Here is a 24,301-nt window from a genome sequence, read left to right on the forward strand (position 1 = left end):
ACACAGAATATACAGGATGTTCCCAAAAATATGTGAAGTAATCGAGGGGTGGATAATTTTCCGATATTTTGTACTTGCCTGAGTTAGTACACCCCAAAATAACGCAATAAGTACCTATGAGCATATGCCCTACTGTCGATCATTATCGAGCTGCACTTGATTTAGTTATTAGCTGGAATAGGAGTATAGTTCGTTTTTTATATGCCAGCCCTCTCGTAGCACCCTTCGGTTTTTCCTGGAAGTGAGACAACTGGGAGCTCGCAGCCTAAAGGCATGCCCGGCCTCTCGCTGTATTGTTCTTTGGTGTGGTTTCTCCGCGCGCTTTCTGGAAGGAGCAGCGAGAACGTTCCGTCTCTATCCGAGTCCCGAATATTCCGATACTCATCACCCGAGCTATAAAAACGATAGCCGTGAACATTCACTCAGTGTTGGAGTTCAATCGTTCGACTGGGTCGACAGCAGTGTTTGTTGTGTCCCACCGATGTCAGAGTATCTGAGCGGAGTACGGTGTTTGTACTACCTTGGAGTACTGTACGTGTACCGACGTGGAGTGAGCGATTGAGGATTTTGACGGCGGCAGTGATGGTTGTCGCCTGTGCCCCACCGGATTCAGAGTATCGTCGTGTATAGTTCCCTCAGTTTCCTCGTTAACGAACAGCGACTCAGACGTTAAGCAGTAGAAGCACTCCCCTCCCAAACCCGCGACAGTAGCCAGATTTATGACTGTCTACAGTCGCCTCTGTTGTGACCAATAGCAGATGGCTCTTGACCAATAGCATGCTTGCCTTGTCAGTGACAGTCCACGTGGAGTACATCAAAAGCGTTCCTGTCCTGTGTTGACAACGTGTTCCATTCCCCGTCCGAAGGGCGGGGCGAGCCCCTAAACGGTAACGCCGTCTCCCGGGCCGAAGCTATGTGAAGACATAAGTGATGCAAGAGAAGGATTAAGGTGGAAAGACGAAGTGAATGAATGAGGAAGGTGTACTGTGGGGCCTCTCGGCTGAGGAGATGTAAGATATGGAGATTTACATGAAGGTATCGAGAAGAGATTTGCGACGAAGGGTGAGGGGGTGGAGTGTGGAAGCGATGTAATAGAGAGCAGTGATGAGGTGGCGAAGATGTTCCAGGGTCGGCGGTAGTGAGGTGGAGATATTAGCAGAAGTAGGAGATGGACGGACATGGTTTGTACGCTGAAAGGGAGGATGATCTGGCCGGGTGGGGCGACGAGATGTAGAGTGTGGATATCTAAGGCGGGGAGGTGAACGAGAGGGTTCGACATTATAACGATGGCCGTAGAGTAAGACACCGTTGAAATCAGATGGTCGACGGCTGCTGCACTGAGGATCTGGAGACGTACTAAGTATGTCGGCCCTGGGACCTTTCCCACCGTCCCCCATGACTCATGGGACCATGTGACAACAAACCAACCCTTTCGGGTCACGAACACATGGGACCATGCTCCACGGAAGTCGATAGTCAAGGGATCTTTTCGGTCTGTGCCGATTTCTCCTCATTGGGATTGTGTACTTAATCCACTCACATGAAGGGTTATCGACCATTCGACCTAGCTAGATCAGAGCTACTCTCCCGTTCCTGAGGTCTGAACACGGACTCCTCAGGGCCGAAGAACGTTCGCGGCATAAAGAGGCTATCAAACATAAGCTATCTTAAAGGCCTACAATGAACGGAAGAGGATCCTGGATGCATGTTTTTCGGTATAGATAGGCATAAAATCGTTTGGAACAATTTACTACTCACTCGGTGAAATATACAAATTTACATACACTCTTGATACTTCTGACACAATTAACATGAGCAAATCACTTATTTTAGCAGCGGAAAAATCCGGGCTGCCATTGAGATCGGCTGTTACCTCCACATTCCACAGACAAAATCTATGTGAAAGGCAACGTTAGCTGTTATTTTCTCTACTCCAATAAATTTTCCTTTTTGACACAGACGTAGATATCCATATCCCTCTCTACCAAAACAGAGAATAACCGAGAGGTTGTTAATATGATTTCACTTTTTCACATACTATCACTTTGAATTGCCTGTGTCATATATTGCTTACATAATTACTACATTAGTTTGGATGTATGCTACACAAATTGTTTGTGTATTATCGCAATTGTTTTGTGCGCGTCATCACCCGGTTTAGCATAAACCACTGAGTACCCTATCATATTCACAAAAACAAACAAAACAAGCCATGTTCCCCCAATGCGAGTATTCCATGGGACTGAATCCCGTATTACACATTAGACTCTATTTACACAAAAGAAAAATGTCCGCCTTTGAATGGTCGGCTAACGCTAGGAATCAATGAAGTAAAGATTAAAAAAAAAAAAAAAAACATAATTAATCCGAACATTCCGACCATATCAGAAATCCGTCACTAAAACACGGAGAAGGAAAGAAAAAGGACTCAAGTCTTCCATATAAAATAAACACAGACTTGAACAACGAACTATCATTTGCAATCACTACCAGTGGACTTTCACGAAGTCTAGATTCAAATCGACATCGATTAAAAGTAACCAACAAAAACACATCCTGAAAAAGAAAATATATCAAACACATGTATCAATAAAGACGATGGCTGTAATTTAACCGTTGTAACCCGCTGTCTTAGCGAGCTGTTGATCGCTGCTGTGCCCACATGAGGTTCGAACCTGAGACTCTGGTCGTCTCCATCCAGGGTACTGTAATCAAGCCCTAATTAATCTAATCGTGTATCGAACTGTCATAACAAAAATAAACATCTATATAGCTCTGTAGGTCATGGTCTACGGGGTGGCAATTAAAGCACTTGCTGTCTTTATTCTCAAAGAAACCAGAATGTTGGTTCGGCCAACCTTTCTGCTTGTATATCTTCCTCCCTGTTCCAGATTCTCCCCTCTCAGCCATAAATTCAGCTGACACTTGTCCCACGGTCCGGAGACAAAAAAAACACCATTCAGCCTGCTTCCCGCTAGGCCTTTTTTTTTTCTCTCTGTGTCCATCAAATTAATTCATTAGAAAACTGGCACATTTTATTCAATGCTCGGACCAGCCCACATACATTCAGTACACGAGAATCATTTCTCAAATTCGACCGTTAATTCACATTTCATTCTCTCATATCTCTGGAGGTCTGGAGTTCGACTCGTGTCTTCTCTCCTTCCAAAGTGCACCATCCGTTAGCCCCTGACCATAGCAATACTCCTATTTCTCCGCCTCTGAGGCGAGTGTGTGTACCTATCAGATACTACCCTATCTATCGGTATAAATCATCCATCAAAATACCTTAGGTAAAATAATAACAATACTAATAATAATAATAAGAAGAAGAAGAAGAAGAAGAAGAAGAATCTTCTAACCTTTTGCTTGAAATGTATAGTATCAAAACACTGCTCAAGTTACATTAAGAAAATAATAATAATAATAATACTGAAATTCAAATTAATTTAAATTATTAAATCCTTCCAAACCACTAACAGACCTTCTACATCTAACCTCAATAATGTAGTGGAGGACAGGGGTTCAAACCTCGGCACGTCATTCCTTGAACATCACCAGTTACAGCCAAAACTTATACTACCATGCAACAACATGCTATTTCTGACTTTACGAACATAGTGCTGATTCTAGCCCAAGTTTTTCCTTTCATACGGGCACTTGTTGATGACTCTGTCACCTCGCTAATCCCTACGTAACTTAGGCACTTGCTCAGATGAGATCTACATTATTAATCTACATATCATTCTATTCCTTTTCCCCCCTCAATTCCTTCTCAGCACTAAATAAACAAATTATAATAACATGCAAATATATCCACTAAAAGGGGTCCCCTATTCTATACACTAACACAGGATCACTCCCTTCCCATATCTAATTAATTTATTGAAACAAAAATGAATAAAAGGATTCCCGACCATTCTTGGGCGGATTAAACCTATTTATATATGTTATTTTAACCCTATACTTCGTGACTATTATTTACAAAGGGAAATACTAGCATTGGTAATAAACATAACTTGGTACTCAACAGTTGACGTCTTCGGCCCTGTCCGGAGGATCCGGAGGCCTGCCCATGTTGGATTACTCCATGGCGCTGGATCCTGTAGTCCTGGAGTTCAGAAGTTCCATATCTTGTCTTGCGTAATCCATTTTAGTAACACACGGATCACTGAAATTAGATTGTAATTCACACAATTTATCAATTTCTTGCACACGTGTTACCGTTCACTCCTATTACTTCTTTGTCTACCCACTGCCAGTTACAAGGAGATGAATATATCGGCTACTTTCAGCTAGTCTATTACACTGTTAAACCGGGCGTTCCCAGCATTCGTATGATGCAGAATTCTCTATCCCTATCTTCTGTATGGTTTAATAGTTCAGGAACACTCCTCACTAGATTGTTAATCAGTTAATAATCTGACCTACGCTCTGTTCAGAAACAGCGTGATTTTATACAGTTCTTTGTTCTGCTCGAGAAATTCTACGTACTATCAAGTAGTTGTTATGCAAAATCCTACTTCATCTTTCACGAAGTCTTAGTCTACTTTGCAACCGATATCTTAAGTATATCTCATTACCGTAATCGTCTGTTGCCTATCACAAATTATAATCAAGAAAAAACTGAAAGATTTTCCCCGCCGCTTTGTTCACATAGTATACCAAGGAGCGGTAATCCGATAGCGAAGCGACCGTCGTTTCCCGTCGAAAGCTCCTCAACGACTACTCCAGTTCCCTGGAACTGCAAAAAACTTATACTAGCCCCGGTGGTAGGGGCGGTTTAGTGACTTCATCCCCACTCTTATTTCGACTGCTCCTGGATAAACCAGCCTGTCGAAATTAGCAATACGCTAGACTGTGTGACTTGGATATGCACAATTACGCTATGCCATGCGGAATTGGATATGTTCGGCGGATCTGCCGTAATTAATTTATCATCTTGGAGGGGAAGTAGGGAATCCCCGAAGGCATCTGGCTTTTCACTAGGCGTCCGTACGCGACCGGAGTTATATAAGTTGTTTACCAACGCCTTTCGCTTGGAGAGTATTTTCTACCAGAACTCTTGACTTTATAATTCCACCAAAATTCAGTCCACTACTCTAACGGGTGGAGTATTGTTAATTAAGCCTCATTTATGCCGAAAATGCATTAAATTTTGCCCGATCGCTTTGGCATCGCTGGACGCTGGCAGATGTTTTCCAATATGGAGTCGCTAAATAGTGTTCTTCTCCTGCTTCTTCTATGACGTGTGCCTAGCTCGGGGATTCCTTAAGCCACCCAGTGGGCGGGTGAGGGCGCCTCTCTGGCGGGCTTCGTATTGCGCAACCTGACGATACCCCCAGCATCCACACAAAGAAAGCTTGCTGCCAGCTTCCTTACCAAGCATATCATTTGAAATAAATACTAATTGTGCCGGTACGGTCACATCTGCCCCTCCGTTGGTTTCAAGAAATTTGAAACGGAGTTGCGAATTTCTTGAAGAATTACTACTCAATCCGTCCTAAGATCAATCTTCTTTAGCTGCTCTAAGTTTCTGTGATTCCAACCTCAACTGGGCATTTTCTCTCTGGAGCAAGAAACATACTCGTGCCATAATGTCGCGTCTCTGGTACAGCTCTATGCACTCCTCACAACTCTGGTCACTCAAATCATCTCGTTCCTCCACCGTCATTACATGGACTGCTGGATCCTCTTCACCATCTTCTTCTTCGTCCCCTGGATCCTCATCTTCGTCTCTCTCCAGATCCTCTTCCTCTTCTTCGGCGTTCTCGTCCACGTGATTGGCGCCTATTCTGCTGATTCCTGGAGGATGGTACAATTTCAAATTATTTAGTCCATTTCTCTTCTAAAACCATTTCGAAGTCAATTTATTCTCATGTTCAATGGTTTTCGTTGGTCCATGACCTCAAAGTCTATTAAATTTCATGATATACTATTTACCATGGAATGTATTGTACAGTAGGTGTTAGACCATTGCTCACTACTGGTCTTGCTTGTCCTCTCATTTTCTTCGATAACGATACTCAGTACCCTGGGATCTAACAAACCATCCCTGGCTCAGCTTCTATGAACACCAAGTTCAAACCTTCATTTTTCTTCTTTCTCTTCCTGCTGGATTTGCCACAATGGTATCGGTCTTCCCTCTTCCGCGGTCTGTCGTTTAGTCTCGCATGCCGTATTGATGGCTGCCTCGTTTGAATTCCGGAAAGTCGCTTCTTTCTTCTTCTTCGCCATCTCGGTTTGCCGTAGGAACCTCGGTGTAGGCTGGAAAAACCTCCTCTCGTCATCCGTGACGTACCTTTGTTGCGTTTCTTCTTTCGGCCAATATTCTTACCGGCAGATTTGTTTAAATGCTCCTTAGAGTCAGCACTAATCTGCTGTCTGCACCATTTAGCTTGAAATTTCCCGTTAGCCAAATCAGTCATGTTCGCCTCCTCGTTAATTTTCCTCTTCAAAAGGACTATACCAGCCGTCCGCTCTTGCTTCCCTTGCACACTCCCAGCTTCCTTTAACGGTTCCTGTCTGACCTCTCTTGTTCCTGGACGGGTTTGGGATATTTCCATAGTTATTGCCTCAGTTTCCCTACGCTGAGTTCCTTGGTATTCAACCGCCGCCTGCATATGTTCGTCTAACTGCTCCGCGACACTTGTGCTTCGAGCCTCAACACAGTCAGTGCGTTCAATTGCCGTATCCATGGTCTTACTGATCTCCCTTGCTTCCTTGCAATCGACCTGTACCCGGTCTATCATTCCCAGAATGTTCTCACTATACGTATCCAGTTTTTTCGATAGATTATCCTGAATGTCCTCACTATACTTATTCAGTTTTGCCTGCACATCCTCATTATACTTATTCAGTATGGCCTTCATGTCCTCACTGAACTCCCGTAAGAGTTCCCTGACTACTTCCATATCCATCGTAATACAACTGTTTTCATTAAAATGAGACCCCCTTCACCTTCGGACCTTGGACCTCGGGTTGATAGACGCACAAAACAATGTTCATTCAAGAATGCGTTCCCCCCGTTCAACTTCGAATTTTTTTTTAAATCAAAACATTACTTCCAAAACATCGCCTCAAATACGGCGAACTCGAAGTTGCCTAACCTGTACACCCCTATTTCACCGAGTGCATAAACAAGTTTTAAAAACATAGCCTTTTTCATCAATAATCAATTTAGAATAAATTAATCACGCGCGCATTAAATTACCAACACTGTTGGTATATGCCAATAAAGCAGGTCATCTGTCAAGCATTGAGGCAGATACACCCGATACAATAGGTCATACCGTCCCAAGACTTTCCGTCTGAAACCTAATTTATTGCCATTTCATAATCAGCTCAAGGGCCTGAGGTTACCCTTGCTAAATCACGAGAAATCTACCTTAATATGTAAATAACATTCACTACTAGCAATGAGGCCTACATCAAACAGTACCTTCCGACTCATACCCGCGAATACGATTACCTGAAGGGTATCGATATTCATTTTTCCCCAGATTCTGGAAAATCATTTCATTGTTTCCTGGACTCGATTGAATCCTTATTTACCTTCCGGGTACGTCCATTGCTTTGAATGACCGTCATGGTTATTGCAATGATAATAATAATAATAATAATAATAACCACGACATGCCGAAAAATTCCTCAAATTAACATTTATTATTTACTTAGTCATTCAGATTTAACTACTGGTCCAATTACGTGCATCCAAGTATGAACTAAATCAGTTCCTTGTCATAATTGTCATTCCTATCCATTTTAACTTAGGCATATGTGCCATGCGCCCAATAAAGAAAAAAATTCAAATCCGAAAATACCTACCGAAAAATGCCGAAAATGCCTACACGCAAATGCCGAAAATGCCGAAAATGCCAACACGGAGGGCGCCATATGGGACCTTTCCCACCGTCCCCCATGACTCATGGGACCATGTGACAACAAACCAACCCTTTCGGGTCACGAACACATGGGACCATGCTCCACGGAAGTCGATAGTCAAGGGATCTTTTCGGTCTGTGCCGATTTCTCCTCATTGGGATTGTGTACTTAATCCACTCACATGAAGGGTTATCGACCATTCGACCTAGCTAGATCAGAGCTACTCTCCCGTTCCTGAGGTCTGAACACGGACTCCTCAGGGCCGAAGAACGTTCGCGGCATAAAGAGGCTATCAAACATAAGCTATCTTAAAGGCCTACAATGAACGGAAGAGGATTCTGGATGCATGTTTTTCGGTATAGATAGGCATAAAATCGTTTGGAACAATTTACTACTCACTCGGTGAAATATACAAATTTACATACACTCTTGATACTTCTGACACAATTAACATGAGCAAATCACTTATTTTAGCAGCGGAAAAATCCGGGCTGCCATTGAGATCGGCTGTTACCTCCACATTCCACAGACAAAATCTATGTGAAAGGCAACGTTAGCTGTTATTTTCTCTACTCCAATAAATTTTCCTTTTTGACACAGACGTAGATATCCATATCCCTCTCTACCAAAACAGAGAATAACCGAGAGGTTGTTAATATGATTTCACTTTTTCACATACTATCACTTTGAATTGCCTGTGTCATATATTGCTTACATAATTACTACATTAGTTTGGATGTATGCTACACAAATTGTTTGTGTATTATCGCAATTGTTTTGTGCGCGTCATCACCCGGTTTAGCATAAACCACTGAGTACCCTATCATATTCACAAAAACAAACAAAACAAGCCATGTTCCCCCAATGCGAGTATTCCATGGGACTGAATCCCGTATTACACATTAGACTCTATTTACACAAAAGAAAAATGTCCGCCTTTGAATGGTCGGCTAACGCTAGGAATCAATGAAGTAAAGATTAAAAAAAAAAAAAAAAACATAATTAATCCGAACATTCCGACCATATCAGAAATCCGTCACTAAAACACGGAGAAGGAAAGAAAAAGGACTCAAGTCTTCCATATAAAATAAACACAGACTTGAACAACGAACTATCATTTGCAATCACTACCAGTGGACTTTCACGAAGTCTAGATTCAAATCGACATCGATTAAAAGTAACCAACAAAAACACATCCTGAAAAAGAAAATATATCAAACACATGTATCAATAAAGACGATGGCTGTAATTTAACCGTTGTAACCCGCTGTCTTAGCGAGCTGTTGATCGCTGCTGTGCCCACATGAGGTTCGAACCTGAGACTCTGGTCGTCTCCATCCAGGGTACTGTAATCAAGCCCTAATTAATCTAATCGTGTATCGAACTGTCATAACAAAAATAAACATCTATATAGCTCTGTAGGTCATGGTCTACGGGGTGGCAATTAAAGCACTTGCTGTCTTTATTCTCAAAGAAACCAGAATGTTGGTTCGGCCAACCTTTCTGCTTGTATATCTTCCTCCCTGTTCCAGATTCTCCCCTCTCAGCCATAAATTCAGCTGACACTTGTCCCACGGTCCGGAGACAAAAAAAACACCATTCAGCCTGCTTCCCGCTAGGCCTTTTTTTTTTTCTCTCTGTGTCCATCAAATTAATTCATTAGAAAACTGGCACATTTTATACAATGCTCGGACCAGCCCACATACATTCAGTACACGAGAATCATTTCTCAAATTCGACCGTTAATTCACATTTCATTCTCTCATATCTCTGGAGGTCTGGAGTTCGACTCGTGTCTTCTCTCCTTCCAAAGTGCACCATCCGTTAGCCCCTGACCATAGCAATACTCCTATTTCTCCGCCTCTGAGGCGAGTGTGTGTACCTATCAGATACTACCCTATCTATCGGTATAAATCATCCATCAAAATACCTTAGGTAAAATAATAACAATACTAATAATAATAATAAGAAGAAGAAGAAGAAGAAGAAGAAGAAGAATCTTCTAACCTTTTGCTTGAAATGTATAGTATCAAAACACTGCTCAAGTTACATTAAGAAAATAATAATAATAATAATACTGAAATTCAAATTAATTTAAATTATTAAATCCTTCCAAACCACTAACAGACCTTCTACATCTAACCTCAATAATGTAGTGGAGGACAGGGGTTCAAACCTCGGCACGTCATTCCTTGAACATCACCAGTTACAGCCAAAACTTATACTACCATGCAACAACATGCTATTTCTGACTTTACGAACATAGTGCTGATTCTAGCCCAAGTTTTTCCTTTCATACGGGCACTTGTTGATGACTCTGTCACCTCGCTAATCCCTACGTAACTTAGGCACTTGCTCAGATGAGATCTACATTATTAATCTACATATCATTCTATTCCTTTTCCCCCCTCAATTCCTTCTCAGCACTAAATAAACAAATTATAATAACATGCAAATATATCCACTAAAAGGGGTCCCCTATTCTATACACTAACACAGGATCACTCCCTTCCCATATCTAATTAATTTATTGAAACAAAAATGAATAAAAGGATTCCCGACCATTCTTGGGCGGATTAAACCTATTTATATATGTTATTTTAACCCTATACTTCGTGACTATTATTTACAAAGGGAAATACTAGCATTGGTAATAAACATAACTTGGTACTCAACAGTTGACGTCTTCGGCCCTGTCCGGAGGATCCGGAGGCCTGCCCATGTTGGATTACTCCATGGCGCTGGATCCTGTAGTCCTGGAGTTCAGAAGTTCCATATCTTGTCTTGCGTAATCCATTTTAGTAACACACGGATCACTGAAATTAGATTGTAATTCACACAATTTATCAATTTCTTGCACACGTGTTACCGTTCACTCCTATTACTTCTTTGTCTACCCACTGCCAGTTACAAGGAGATGAATATATCGGCTACTTTCAGCTAGTCTATTACACTGTTAAACCGGGCGTTCCCAGCATTCGTATGATGCAGAATTCTCTATCCCTATCTTCTGTATGGTTTAATAGTTCAGGAACACTCCTCACTAGATTGTTAATCAGTTAATAATCTGACCTACGCTCTGTTCAGAAACAGCGTGATTTTATACAGTTCTTTGTTCTGCTCGAGAAATTCTACGTACTATCAAGTAGTTGTTATGCAAAATCCTACTTCATCTTTCACGAAGTCTTAGTCTACTTTGCAACCGATATCTTAAGTATATCTCATTACCGTAATCGTCTGTTGCCTATCACAAATTATAATCAAGAAAAAACTGAAAGATTTTCCCCGCCGCTTTGTTCACATAGTATACCAAGGAGCGGTAATCCGATAGCGAAGCGACCGTCGTTTCCCGTCGAAAGCTCCTCAACGACTACTCCAGTTCCCTGGAACTGCAAAAAACTTATACTAGCCCCGGTGGTAGGGGCGGTTTAGTGACTTCATCCCCACTCTTATTTCGACTGCTCCTGGATAAACCAGCCTGTCGAAATTAGCAATACGCTAGACTGTGTGACTTGGATATGCACAATTACGCTATGCCATGCGGAATTGGATATGTTCGGCGGATCTGCCGTAATTAATTTATCATCTTGGAGGGGAAGTAGGGAATCCCCGAAGGCATCTGGCTTTTCACTAGGCGTCCGTACGCGACCGGAGTTATATAAGTTGTTTACCAACGCCTTTCGCTTGGAGAGTATTTTCTACCAGAACTCTTGACTTTATAATTCCACCAAAATTCAGTCCACTACTCTAACGGGTGGAGTATTGTTAATTAAGCCTTATTTATGCCGAAAATGCATTAAATTTTGCCCGATCGCTTTGGCATCGCTGGACGCTGGCAGATGTTTTCCAATATGGAGTCGCTAAATAGTGTTCTTCTCCTGCTTCTTCTATGACGTGTGCCTAGCTCGGGGATTCCTTAAGCCACCCAGTGGGCGGGTGAGGGCGCCTCTCTGGCGGGCTTCGTATTGCGCAACCTGACGATACCCCCAGCATCCACACAAAGAAAGCTTGCTGCCAGCTTCCTTACCAAGCATATCATTTGAAATAAATACTAATTGTGCCGGTACGGTCACAGCCCATTGTAGTTGTATAGGCGGAACGCCCTCTGGATGGGTATGGCGTCTGTTGCCTGGATGTGTGGGCTTACGCCGCGATCGACACAACTGAAGACGGTGGTTGTGACTTATGTTGCTGAGGGTGACGTAGGTTGGTTGGCGGCTGCTGCTGATATGGTAGACGGTGGTGGCGACGTAGTTGTTGGCAGGGCTGATGTATATGGCGTAGACGGGTAGGTGAAATAGCGAGGGGGAATTCGTAAGAGGCGAGGTGGATCAGCAGAAAGTGGCGGGAGAAGGGAGGTTGACAGCATAGGCGATGGATGGGACGACGTAAGAGTTGTGATGGAATGGGAAGAGAAGGTGTGAGCAGAGGTCGCAAAGGTGGTGGTGATAGTGGTGATCATGGTTAAGCGTAGTGGGGAGGCTGACATCCAACTAGGAGTTGGCCTATATGCTGATTCAGGTCGGCGGGAGCTGTTATTAGAGATGTGAAGCCACCCGCCTGATCAAAAAACACCTAAGATGCTGCTGAGAAGATATGTCCACGTACAGGGATGTTTTTTGCGAGAGGTCCTGTCCTGATGCCGGCTTGCTTGTCAGGTCTCCAGCGTTGCATAGCTGCATGCAGTTCTGTCCAATTTCGCTCCTCACTCTCAGAGGCTAAGTAGTTAAAACGGAGAGTTGACAACGCAGTGTCTCGAGGTGGGGGAAGCCTGGCACCCCACAGACAAGGAATATAAACACAGCCGGCCAGCTAGGCCTCAAAAGCTTGCCGGTTGTTACGAGGAAATTGCAATAACTACCAGGTGTATGCATAAGTACTTTCCGGTTTCACTAAGAGATGGCGCCAGCAAACAGTACGCAGCGTATTAATTTGACACATACGTCAGTTTTTAGTCTGACATTAACCTACCAACACACACAAGTTGAGTCCTCAAAACACCAGCGTGTGTTGTATCGTTCAGTGATCATGTCGACGTTTGCGCCTGAAGTTGCGGCACGCGTTGCTTTTCTAATTTAATCAAAATAAAATGGCTGTGGAAAGTCATCGTTTGCTGGTAGAAACATGCAGTGAACACGTTCCATAGTTTAGAACATGTGGGACATGGTTTCGACAATGTAAATGTGATGATTTCAATGTGGAAGACAGTGCGCGCTATGGCAGAGAACAAAAGTGTCAATTGGCACAAGCATTAAATGTGTCTCAAGAAACAATCTCCAGACGTTTACGAGCAATGGAGAAGATCAGTAATCTCGGCAAATGAGTCCCACACGATTTGAATGACCGGCAAATGGAAAGTCGCAAAGTCACTTGTGAAATGCTGCTTTAACGCCATGAACAATACCATTGCTGCACCGAATTGTGACGGGTGACGAAAAATGGATTTATTTTGAAAAGCCGAAGCGGAGAAAATCGTGGCTGTCGTTCAACACCAAGGCCAAATCGCTTCGGGAAGAATACCATGCTTTGTGTCTGGTAGGACCAGAGCAGTATTGTGTATTATGAATACTTGAAGCCCGGCGAAACCGTTAATGCACAACGCTGTAGCCAACAAATGATCAATTTAAATCAGGCATTGATCGAAAGACGACCGGAATGGGCCAGAAGACATGTGACGACAATGCGCCGTCTCACACAGCGAAACCAGTGAAAAACGCCTTGAAATGGCTTGGATGGGACATCCATCCGCACCCGCCGTACTTTTCCGACCCGGTGCCATCTGACTGTCACCTCTTCGCATCAGTGGGGCACGCGCTCGCAGAGCAGCACTTCAGCAATTTCGAGGAAGTTGGAAAATGGCTCGACGAATGGTTTACCGCAGAAGACGAGCAGTTTTTCTGGCATGGTATTCATAACTTACCTCAGGGATGGGCGAAGTGTGTAGATGCCGATGGCCAATATTTTGAATAAACAAAAAAATGAAATTTCCTTGAAAATTGTGTGTTTTCTTTACCACAAAATCCGACAAAAAGTCATGCATACACCTGGTGTACCGAGCAGAGTACTGTGTGTGTACTACCGTGGAGTACAGTGTTGGGAGGTGGTGTCGTGAGTATAACTGGAACAGTGTTAATGGTCGTTGTTATCAGGAGCATTGCCCTGCTCATTAGGACTTTTGAATTGTTGCTGATTAGTTGTCAGTGTTAAGCTGTTCACTGTGTCTGACTGTGTGAATTACTGGAATGTCTCTGGAGTCCAACCAAGGAATAGTCATCGTATTCTGTGGGGGTCAGCTGCCCTGGTTAGTGTCTGCCCACATGTAGCTAGTGTGTGGGTTGACAGGACTTTCGATTAAAGGATAAAGTAAGGCCAGCCGGACAATAAAGATTATAGCCAAAACAGGTAATGCCAACTTGCCTGACTACCTGCTGTGTAAAGAGGATGGAGACTTATAAATAGGCAGCATTTAGTGAGTGAAGTCATTCATGGTTTAATAGAAGTATGTGTGCATATGTGTGTGTGTGTGTGTATTGAGTCTTCCTAGATTTAAATTAGAGCTATAAAACAGACGATGATTTATTCGTAACTGTATTTAGGATTAAGGTTGGAGTCAGACATTCCGTTTTTGTGTTGCTCTCGGTTCTACGACCTACACCTGGATTACTTCCTACATTTTTTGGAGCACTCTGTATGAGCAGAACATCACGTACTGCAAAAATCACATTCAACCGCAAGGAGTAGGAGAATATGGTAGAATCGATTACTCAAGAGACAAAGTTAAATAAAATGAATGAAAATTGTACGATAGTATCGGAGTTCATTCATTAGCTTGTATGTCCAACTGTTTTCCTGTTTCTCTACGGGGTCGGGTGTGAAGTGAGAATAATCTTCGTAGGGAGTTTTTATGATCGGGTGCCCTTCCTGACGTCAGCCTCATGAGAGGTGTTCATGAGGTGAAATGAATGACGTGATATATGTCACTAGGAATGGAAAGGTGAAACCCGTTGCCGGCACATAGCTTACTCCTATCGAATGTCAAGGGGTCTGCTTAAGGCTTAACGGGTCCATCCGACAGACGAATCACCATCAGCAGCGTCATATGCCCTCACTCCATTTGAACATTGCGGAGTTGTTTGGAATTGAATTCAGGCTTTTGGCACGCAATCTAGTGATTAGAGATTGTACGCCACCACTTCCCCTACCCTACCGGCCAACATTCGAATGGTGAAAACGTTTTCGACCAAAGAGACTCGAACCGGTTAACCAAGGTGTCAGACCACAGAGACTTGTCGCCTTAAAGAACATTAGTTTAATTACTTTTAATTTAATGTAGTATTTGTTTTAATTAATTGGTTGAATTGCATGTTTGTTATTTGATGGCATTTCGTATTAAACAGCCCACGAAGTATTTATTTTATTTTTATTTTATTGTACTTTCAGCTGATTGTATTTTCGGTTTTGTTATATTTTTCTGTGTTACAGTATGTTCATTTTTATTTATTTTCACTTTTATTGGATGTTTTACATTCACTGCATATTTAGTTTTACTGTATTTTCAGTTGTATTTGTAAGTCCAGGTTCTAGAGGAATGTTACTGTGTCGCATGGTATGAGTTAGAACAAATTTTTTGCATTCATCGACCTGTCTCAGTATTATCTTCGGCTTTGACAATATCAAAGTGACTGAGATAAGTTAATATAAGCAATATTAGTAAAACTATCCGGTATGCAGTCAGTCCCTGTGACTAAGACTGTGAAATTGTGGTTTGTAGGGCCGATTTTGTATGGGTTTATATGAGCATCCCAGAATGATATGTAATAGCATTTTCTGGTTCAGTGAAGGAGGAAAATACCTCACTCCTTATTCTATAGTAGGTTTCTTAGGTGACACATAGGCTTCATATGACAGCTGAGGGTGAAACTCTTGAGGATCCAAAATGCCTGCGGGCTGAGGACTCAATACTTTCTACATAAACATTCATTGCCGAGTATAATAATTGAATGCATTATTGGAAAATTCACATATTCCAGTATGGCCTCCGGCTAAACGTAAAGAAGACGGAATATCTTCGGGTACCCTGGATCTCGTTTGCATCCATCGGTGGAGTACAAGCGAGGATAAATGCAACCTGAATGCAGTGGAAGAAGGTTACAGGTGACATTAGCGACATTAAGGACGAAGATATACACCATAGGACAGCGGTAGGACCAGTTACGCTATGTGGAGTTCATTGCCAACCAAAATCATTGAACGTCAGCTACACGCTACTGAAATTAGAATGGTCCCCTGGGCGATGGGCTTTTTCCCCTATCAGCCATGTTAGGAACGACACATCTGGACAACAAATCGGCATTGTGCCAATTGCAGATGGAATGGGGTAAAAACGCCTTCGATAATATGATCCTGTCAAGCTTGCAGCGTCTAGTACCGTTGTCAACTCCATCCTCCATTTCGACGTCGAAGGCGGATGCCCCAGATGAAGACCGAAGCACTACTAGCAAGACAGAATTTATAAAGATCATAGAACTGAACCTCATAGCCACACAAGACCGTGCAAGATGCCCTGCTTCGACACGTAAGGTGAACCCTGAGCCAGTGGTACAACGCCACCAGAAAGAGGATTATTGTAGTCGACATAGAGTGGCCAAAAGTCATGGGAAGACACTGAATGTGGTATTAATAACAAGTTGCTCCTCCGCTACCCCTAAAAACGGCAGCAACACTTTGAGGCATCGACTCTATAAGGTGTTGGAATCGTTCTGGAGGGATTTGGACCCACGCACCTTGCACTGATACCCACAATTGGTCTTGTGTAGTTGGTGCGGGGTTCAAGGAGCGTACACCAGCATCGACAGAATCAAATAAATGCTCTATTGGATTAAGATCGGGGGATCTGAAGGGCCAATCCATAGTCGTAACTTCACTGGAGTACTCCTCCAACCGCCTGCGTGCCACCACAGAGCGGTGACATGGCGCTTTATACTATTGAAACATGGCATCATCATCAGGATACTCTAGGGCAAGAAAGGGACTCAAATGGTCTGAAAGAATGTCCACATAACGTGCACCTGTCAGCGCTCGCTACAACCGGAAAATGGGGTCTAATTGAGACCATGGGAACGCCGCCCAGACCAGAACCGAGCCATCTTCCGCCTGGACGCAAACTCATTGACATGCAGTTTCCATAGCTTTGCGGGGCATACGCCACACTCTCGCGCCCATCAGTTCGATACAACTGGAACCGGGATTCATCAGACCATACCACACGCTTCCACTGTTCCATGGTCCATTGCGGTTGTTCGCGGGACCATGCACGTCATTGAGCTCTGTATGGAGGTGTCAGCAAAGGGACACGAGTTGGTCGTCGGCTGGTGAAGATTATGCGGTGCAGTTGCGTATTTACAATCCTGGTAAAAATGGGTTCCTGACTCCCAACATTCAACTGGGCAGTGATCTAACTCACTGTAGCCCGTCGAGCGCCCAGTATGGTTCTGTGGAGGCGACGTGATGTCCGTCGCGTTAAACACCAGTGGTCTTCCCGTGCGGCAGTTTACGCGGGTGGTAACATTCTCTCTGCAATATTGACGAACCACCCTCGACACTGTTGACCTCGGGAACACGAATTTACGTGTAATCTCAGCAATGCCATGAGCAATGCGCCGTGCGCCGATGATCATCCCAAGTTCAAAGTCGATTCACTCGCGACTTCTTGCCATCTTCACGACACTGGCGTCTGTGACAGCTACGCTGCAGCTGGCCGCAAAGTTCAAGGGTCATACACGGTATATTTTCTATTGGGATACCCCTTCCCGTGACTTTTGACCATTCATTGTATATTGTGAAAAGTTCATTCAGATATGGCTATTATCAATTAATACTGAATCCATATACCGTTAACTTGCATTCCGGAGATGGTTGGTTCGAACCCCAAGCCTGAAGACAAATTTCCATAACTTCTCATGTTCACATCAGGCAACTGTAGGATTGATGCCACGGTCTCTCCTTCCCTTTCCCATGCCATCATCGCCAAAATATTGACTAGGTATGACGTTTAAAAGGAAGATGTGCATCCGACACTTTGAAGAAAGTTGGTATCAGCAAAAGCATGGGTAGGTAGAGATTATTGTTTTAAGGGGAGTTTGAACGGCAAAAATGTGAATTTTTTGACATTTTTCAAAATAAGTCCTACAATTTATTTGTTTAGTGTTTCATGATTAAAATTGTATATAATTTATCTCTGTGTGAGTGCTAGACGTATTTTATTTCTAATTTTATAACATTGCTTACATATCCGTCAGGACATGCATCTCTTTATTTACGAATATCTCTGAAACTACTGCACGTAGAAGGCTGTGGTTTTCGCCTATCGATAGAGAATATTCTACGCTCAATTTTCGTTACTCTTCTGTTTCAAATATGTCTGAGGCTATGCTTGCTTTTGTGTAATGAATGTTGAATTTCGTGTGAATTAGTGACTCTGGAAGTGCTTCCGTGTGGTTTGATTGCACTTATTTTGGTAAACAAAGTATAAATATGCCTAGAAGTGCTAGTCTATTTGAGAAACGTAAATTTTGTGGCAACCAGCATACTAAAAACACAAGACCATATAGTTCACATGAGGAAGAATCCGTCAACCGTGCAGAAACAGATTGTCAAAATGTGACACCAAACAAGTAGACAGACACACCCCTCTACCAGTGCAAGTGAATCTTAATTAGGTAAATATGTCGAAGAACTCAGATCCGGAAGGCTGAAGTTTCATGAGAGTATTTTAAGCACAATAATTTTATACCTGTAGCAGTTATGGGAGCTATCAAGCCAATTTACAGAGACCTAGCTCACCCAGACCTTCGCACTCAGAATCCCAACGAGTCTTTAAAAAATATTATCTGGACTCGAGTGCCCAAAAAATGTATTAATTTTTGCGGTTAAGCAGTAGCGGTGACTAAGGGGGGAGGGGGCAGTCGCCAACCCCCCCCCCCCCTACTTTGTAGAGAAAACATTACACTGTTATTCAATTTTAGCCGGCTGAAACTAGGAATTATAGGAATTATTTAAAAAAACAATCTGTGTAAATTTTTAATTGTTAACAAAATTATTATCGTAAATACGCACAAAATGTCGTTTGTCGCGGCTAACCGATTTGTACAGCGCCACAGCAAGTATTGGAGACTTCGCAAATGCTGAGAGGAAGGGTACCAGGGGAATAATTTTTGCAAAGGTCGTGGACACTGAGGTATGATTCACCTGCTTGCCACATGCATTCGTCAGTCTGGCAGTATCTTTAATATTGTATGTTAGTTTCTTAGAGTGTAGTCAAATATTAAATTATTTTTAATGTTATAAATCACGCCGTATTTCTATGTAATCGTAATACGTGTGTAATATTGTTTCTTTGGTGAAAGTTTTATTGTATAGTATTGAATCAAAATCTCAAAAGGTTCGAACCCCACTGTCGGCAGCCCTGAAAATGGTTTTCCGTGGTTTCCCATTTTCACTCCAGGCAAATGCTGGGGCTGTACCTTAATTAAGGCCACGGCCGCTTCCTTCCCTTTCCTAGCTCTTTCCCGTCCCATCGTCGCCATAAGACCTATCTGTGTCGGTGCGACGTAAAGCAACTAGCAAAAAAAAAATCTCAAAAAACTATTATTGCCGCACTTAAGTTAGTAAACTGTCAACCTTTAGCTCTCTGTCGAAATTCGCTCAAAGAGCATCAAACACTTATCATTTTGTAGCTTCGTAGTTCCGTTAATCGTTCTCAGCTTATCTGAAAGAGGATTGACCTGTCACTCCAGCTCCCCATTGGGACCTCACCAAATGTCTCAGCTGAGAACGAATATCACTTTCCGTTGTTTGTAAATTTCCTCCCCCCCCCCCCCCCCCCACTTCTAATTCCCAGTCGCCGCTACTAGGGTTAAGAACTTTGAAATGGGGAGTCAGTGATGCTGTATTAACATTCAATGGTGGGAACAAGGGAACAGTAAGAGTGTTACTGAATCTCAACATCAACCCTGGCCCTCATACTATGAAGGGACTGCAACATTTAAACAAATTAGGAATTGCCAAGGCACAGCGTGCAGCAGAGTTCAACACCAAAGCAGCAAGGTCATCACGAAGGAAAAGGTTTTTAGAGAAGGAGGGGTACCAGGAAGAGGATACTGACTATGCTCCGGGGTGCTTTTGACCTTAATTTAATCATCTGAGTGAGTTCTTATAATTTCAAGTTTTAAACCTGATTTTCTCAAAATGACTTTTTTTTTACAATTAATTTTCCTGTATCTGAAAAACTACTTGTGATACACACATGAAACTTTGTGAGATGTTTTATTATAACTTTCTGTCCTTACTGAAGCAGAATCATAGCACAGGTTTCCATAGACATGAAGTAAGGGGTGTCCATCTACAAATATTTTGTGTAAAAAATGGCACCTTTTAAAAAAATAACAAATCTCGTTCTTTTGGTTTTTATATTTTAATTCTGCTTCAGGCCACATAAATAATATAGAAATGTCATCTGTAAAAAATTCAGAGTCTTATCATCATCGGTTCCAAAAATATAGGAGCTTAATCTTGGCTTATTTAACATAGGCAGGATAGGCCTTTCAATCTCCCCTTAAGGAGAATCACAACTAGTTAACCGGTTAAATAATTGAAGACTATCTGTTAAGGGTAAAGAAAAGCGAACTAAAGGATATCCGTTTAGGCCACGAAAGCCACTGGAGAGAAGCTAAAGACTTCCACTATTCGTAACCTCGATATTAAGCGACGTGCAATGGTTAGGGCTGTATTCACCCCCAGGAATTAACCTGGCACTCATTTTGTGTGTAGGCTGAGTGAACCTCAGATCCATGTGGCTTTCCAGCAATGAAAAAATTGTTTCTAAATGTTTCGACCACCTGTAGAAGAATCGTACTAACATCCTCCTGTGTGAACATTCTCGGTTCGGCAGCCCCTCACCGTGAAAGACGTGAAGATATGAGACACCCTAGGCCAAGAGAAACTTAATACTGCCGAGGTCAGAATTTGAACAAAAGTTACTGCTACTACTAAAACGTTTTCATTCCGCAACCTGATAGGTTAATGTGGGCATCCTAGAGGGTGACGACCTCTCTCAGGCGAGGAGATGTGTTGCGGTGATTTGTGGTGCTGGAGCGGTGAGAGGGGAGATGCCGTTACCTATAAAAAGAACTGTCCTGGCATTCGCCTTACTGAGGAGAATAGAAAACCAAGGAAAACCATTCTCAAAGAGCCGACGATGGGACCAGACCACCGGCTCCCGAATGCAGAGCTGTAACGCCACGGTAAAACCGTGGCCAATGTTAGCCGAGGCTGCTCTTGACCAAGGAAGGTTGGAGAGGAAAGATGAATGTGAGGAACCTGTTAGAGTCATGCTGATTACCTGAGTAGCACAGTTGCCTCTTGAGCTCCAGTTGTGGGATCGAATTCGGTGCAGTGACATTTAAGAGTGGCTATATATGCGATAACGATGGCTTTCTTTTAAAACCTCGTATGTCCCAATGCTCATCCTGCCCATTAATTTCCTTAATTCTGCTGACGGCTCCCAGCCAAATATTTATGTGCAGTCCATCAGAATAATTTTCTTTTTGTTCATTTTCCTATGCTGGTGTGTAAAGAAAAATGGACCTTACCATGCCGTATTGTAGGGATGTGGTTTGTATGGCGAAGTTATGCACTCCTGCAGCATAATGCATTTAAGTTTCATTTTCCTTTACACATCGGGATAGGAAAATGTACACAACGAATATTATTCTGATGGACGACATATAGATATGCGGCTGGGAGGCGTGACCGGTCTTAAGGAATATAATGCATAGGAAAAGCATTGAGACATACGTGGTTTTAAAAGAAAGCCATTAATAAGCAAATCAGTTTATTTACTACCAAAACAAACAATCTTCTCTGGATCAAATTTTGGAATACCGATGTCCTCTAACACCAATTATAGTTTGTAATGTCTGAAGCCCATCTCTTTTCAGTTTCGATTCAGATAATCTTTAACTGTTAGGTTCTTCAGTTTACCGAAACTAATTTTGATCAATAGATTTATAAACTATCTCAAAAGGAAAACATATGATAAAAGTATTATACTTGAAAAATAAGAAAACTTATGGTAACAGTATTATACTAGTAAACCAATTAAAGTTGAACACATACAATACCTTACAAGTGATACAGCTGTTAAGTATGTAGCTGGCTCATAAGGATATACATAATTTACTGTAGCTTTCACTGGAAAGCATTTCGAGAATGTTGCCTCTGGGTATGAGAGCTAGCGGTAATTCAACAACCTACTGCTAATATTATCAGCGCCCCTCTGGTCCAGCTAACAGAAGTGAGATTTTGAAACCGGATTTAAATTCGATTTTCACATTCTTGTGATGTTGATATTGTAATTGTTCCAAATTAATGGGCTGAAAGTCCAAGCTCAACATTACTTACCGTGCATATGAATTCTTGCTAATAACCTGCGTTACTGTTGTGTCCATTTCGTGCGTGCGCGCGCGTGTGTGTGTGTGTGTGTGTGTGTGTGTGTGTGTGTGTGTGTGTGTGTGTGTGCAGGCAATGCTCTCTCGGATCTCCCGAAACGACGTGGATTCCCCGTGAAAAGTCGAGAAATTTAGAAAAAAAAGATTTCCATTCCCGGTAAAGCACATGGTCCTAAGGTTCACTCAGCCTGCAGCAGAAATAAGTTACGAGGTGAATTCCTGGGGATAAAGGTAATCACAAATAGAACTGACCATTCTATCCCACTTACAAAGAATTAGTTTGCGTTGGATCACACCGATTGCATTAAAATTGCTAGGTCGATCAATTAAGACACAATAAACTTAATGGTAATAATCATCCTGCCGTAAAATAATATTTTCATGCTTAAAAATAGTAGTCTGCCTCTGTGATGTAGTGGTTAGTATGATTAGCTGCTACCCTGGAAGCCCGGGTTCGATTCCCGGCTCTACCACGAAATTTGAAAAAAGTTATATGAATATAGGAACGGGGTCCACTCAGCTTTGGGAGGTCAACCGAGTAGAGGGGACTTCGATTCCCCTCTCAGACATCCTCGAAGTGGTTTTCCACTTCTCTAAAAAATGCCGCGATTGTACTTAACTTGAGGCCACGGCCGCTTCCTTCCCTCTTCCTTGTCTATCCCCTTCAATCCTCCCATCCCTCCACAGGGATCCTGTTCAGCATAGGAGGTGAGGCCGCTCGGGCGAGGTGTTGGTTCTCCTTACCAGTTGTATCTCCGACCCAAAGTCTCACGCTCTAGGACACTGCCCTTGAGGCACTGCCCTCGTGAGTCCAGGGTAAAAAAACCAGACCTGGATGGTAAAAGGATTAAATAAATTTTTAAAAAGTAATGAAAAGTATCGAAGATATCGATTGAAAATGAACTTTGTAGGATAATCAATGAAGACATCAGAACATCGCTGCTCATCTGCCGATATTTTATAAGCTGTCTACGCCATGACAAACTGAGCCATTCTGAACACGAATCAATTTCCTCATTTATTTTAATAAAAATATTTTATTAATAGCATTTAGGTTTATTCACAGTTCACAAAAAGTTCATGCCCTCCTTCGCAGTGTAAATGTTAGCGCAATTATTTGCCATCCTCGCAGTCCCGCGTTCGATTCCCGGTACTGGCAAGTATTTAAGAATAGCAGGGGTGTGACTGAAAAGTACTGCACAGTCTCGGGACGAGGACACGAGTTTACTTTCTTTACCGATATTTCAGAGTCTACAAATAATTTAGCTTCCATTTTAAACGGTACGTAAGTGATGATGATTGTGATGATGATGATTATTGTTGTTGTTTCAAGGGCCCAAACATCTAAGTCATCGGACCCTAATGGTATGAGATGAAACGAAATGTAATGATAACTAAAATTTTAAAATGTATCCACTGACTAGAATTTTAAAAAATGATCATAAAATAAATGTGAATTTAGAATAATCACTGAGTCTCATTCGCAAAGGCTTTTCTTAGAAAATTGATTTTAAAATAGACTAAAATGTAATAAATTGGGATAATGCATTGCCTTTGAAGTAAAATCATATATTTCATGCAAATTATTAGTTTAAAAACACATTGAAAGTAAAAATTGAAACAAAAAGAAAATTCGCTTTTAAACACGATAAAACAGGCCGCTATCCCTCATAAAACGGATGACGATGTCTGCTGACTGCTCGTCATCTCTTAGAATGAGGGAGATGGTACTCGGGCGTTTTAGACTACGGCGCAGATCGGCCAGGTCCACGCACTCTGTAAGGATGTGTAGTAAGCTCACAAAAGAGCCGTAAGTATACACCGGGGGAGGCTTCTGCCTTCAGTAGGTGTTGTACCCATCATGTTGAAACTCTGCAAGGGTGCAGTAGACGACATAATACCACTGCTTC

The sequence above is a fragment of the Anabrus simplex genome, chromosome 2 (genome assembly GCF_040414725.1).
Source record: "Anabrus simplex isolate iqAnaSimp1 chromosome 2, ASM4041472v1, whole genome shotgun sequence".
NCBI lineage: Eukaryota > Metazoa > Arthropoda > Insecta > Orthoptera > Tettigoniidae > Anabrus > Anabrus simplex.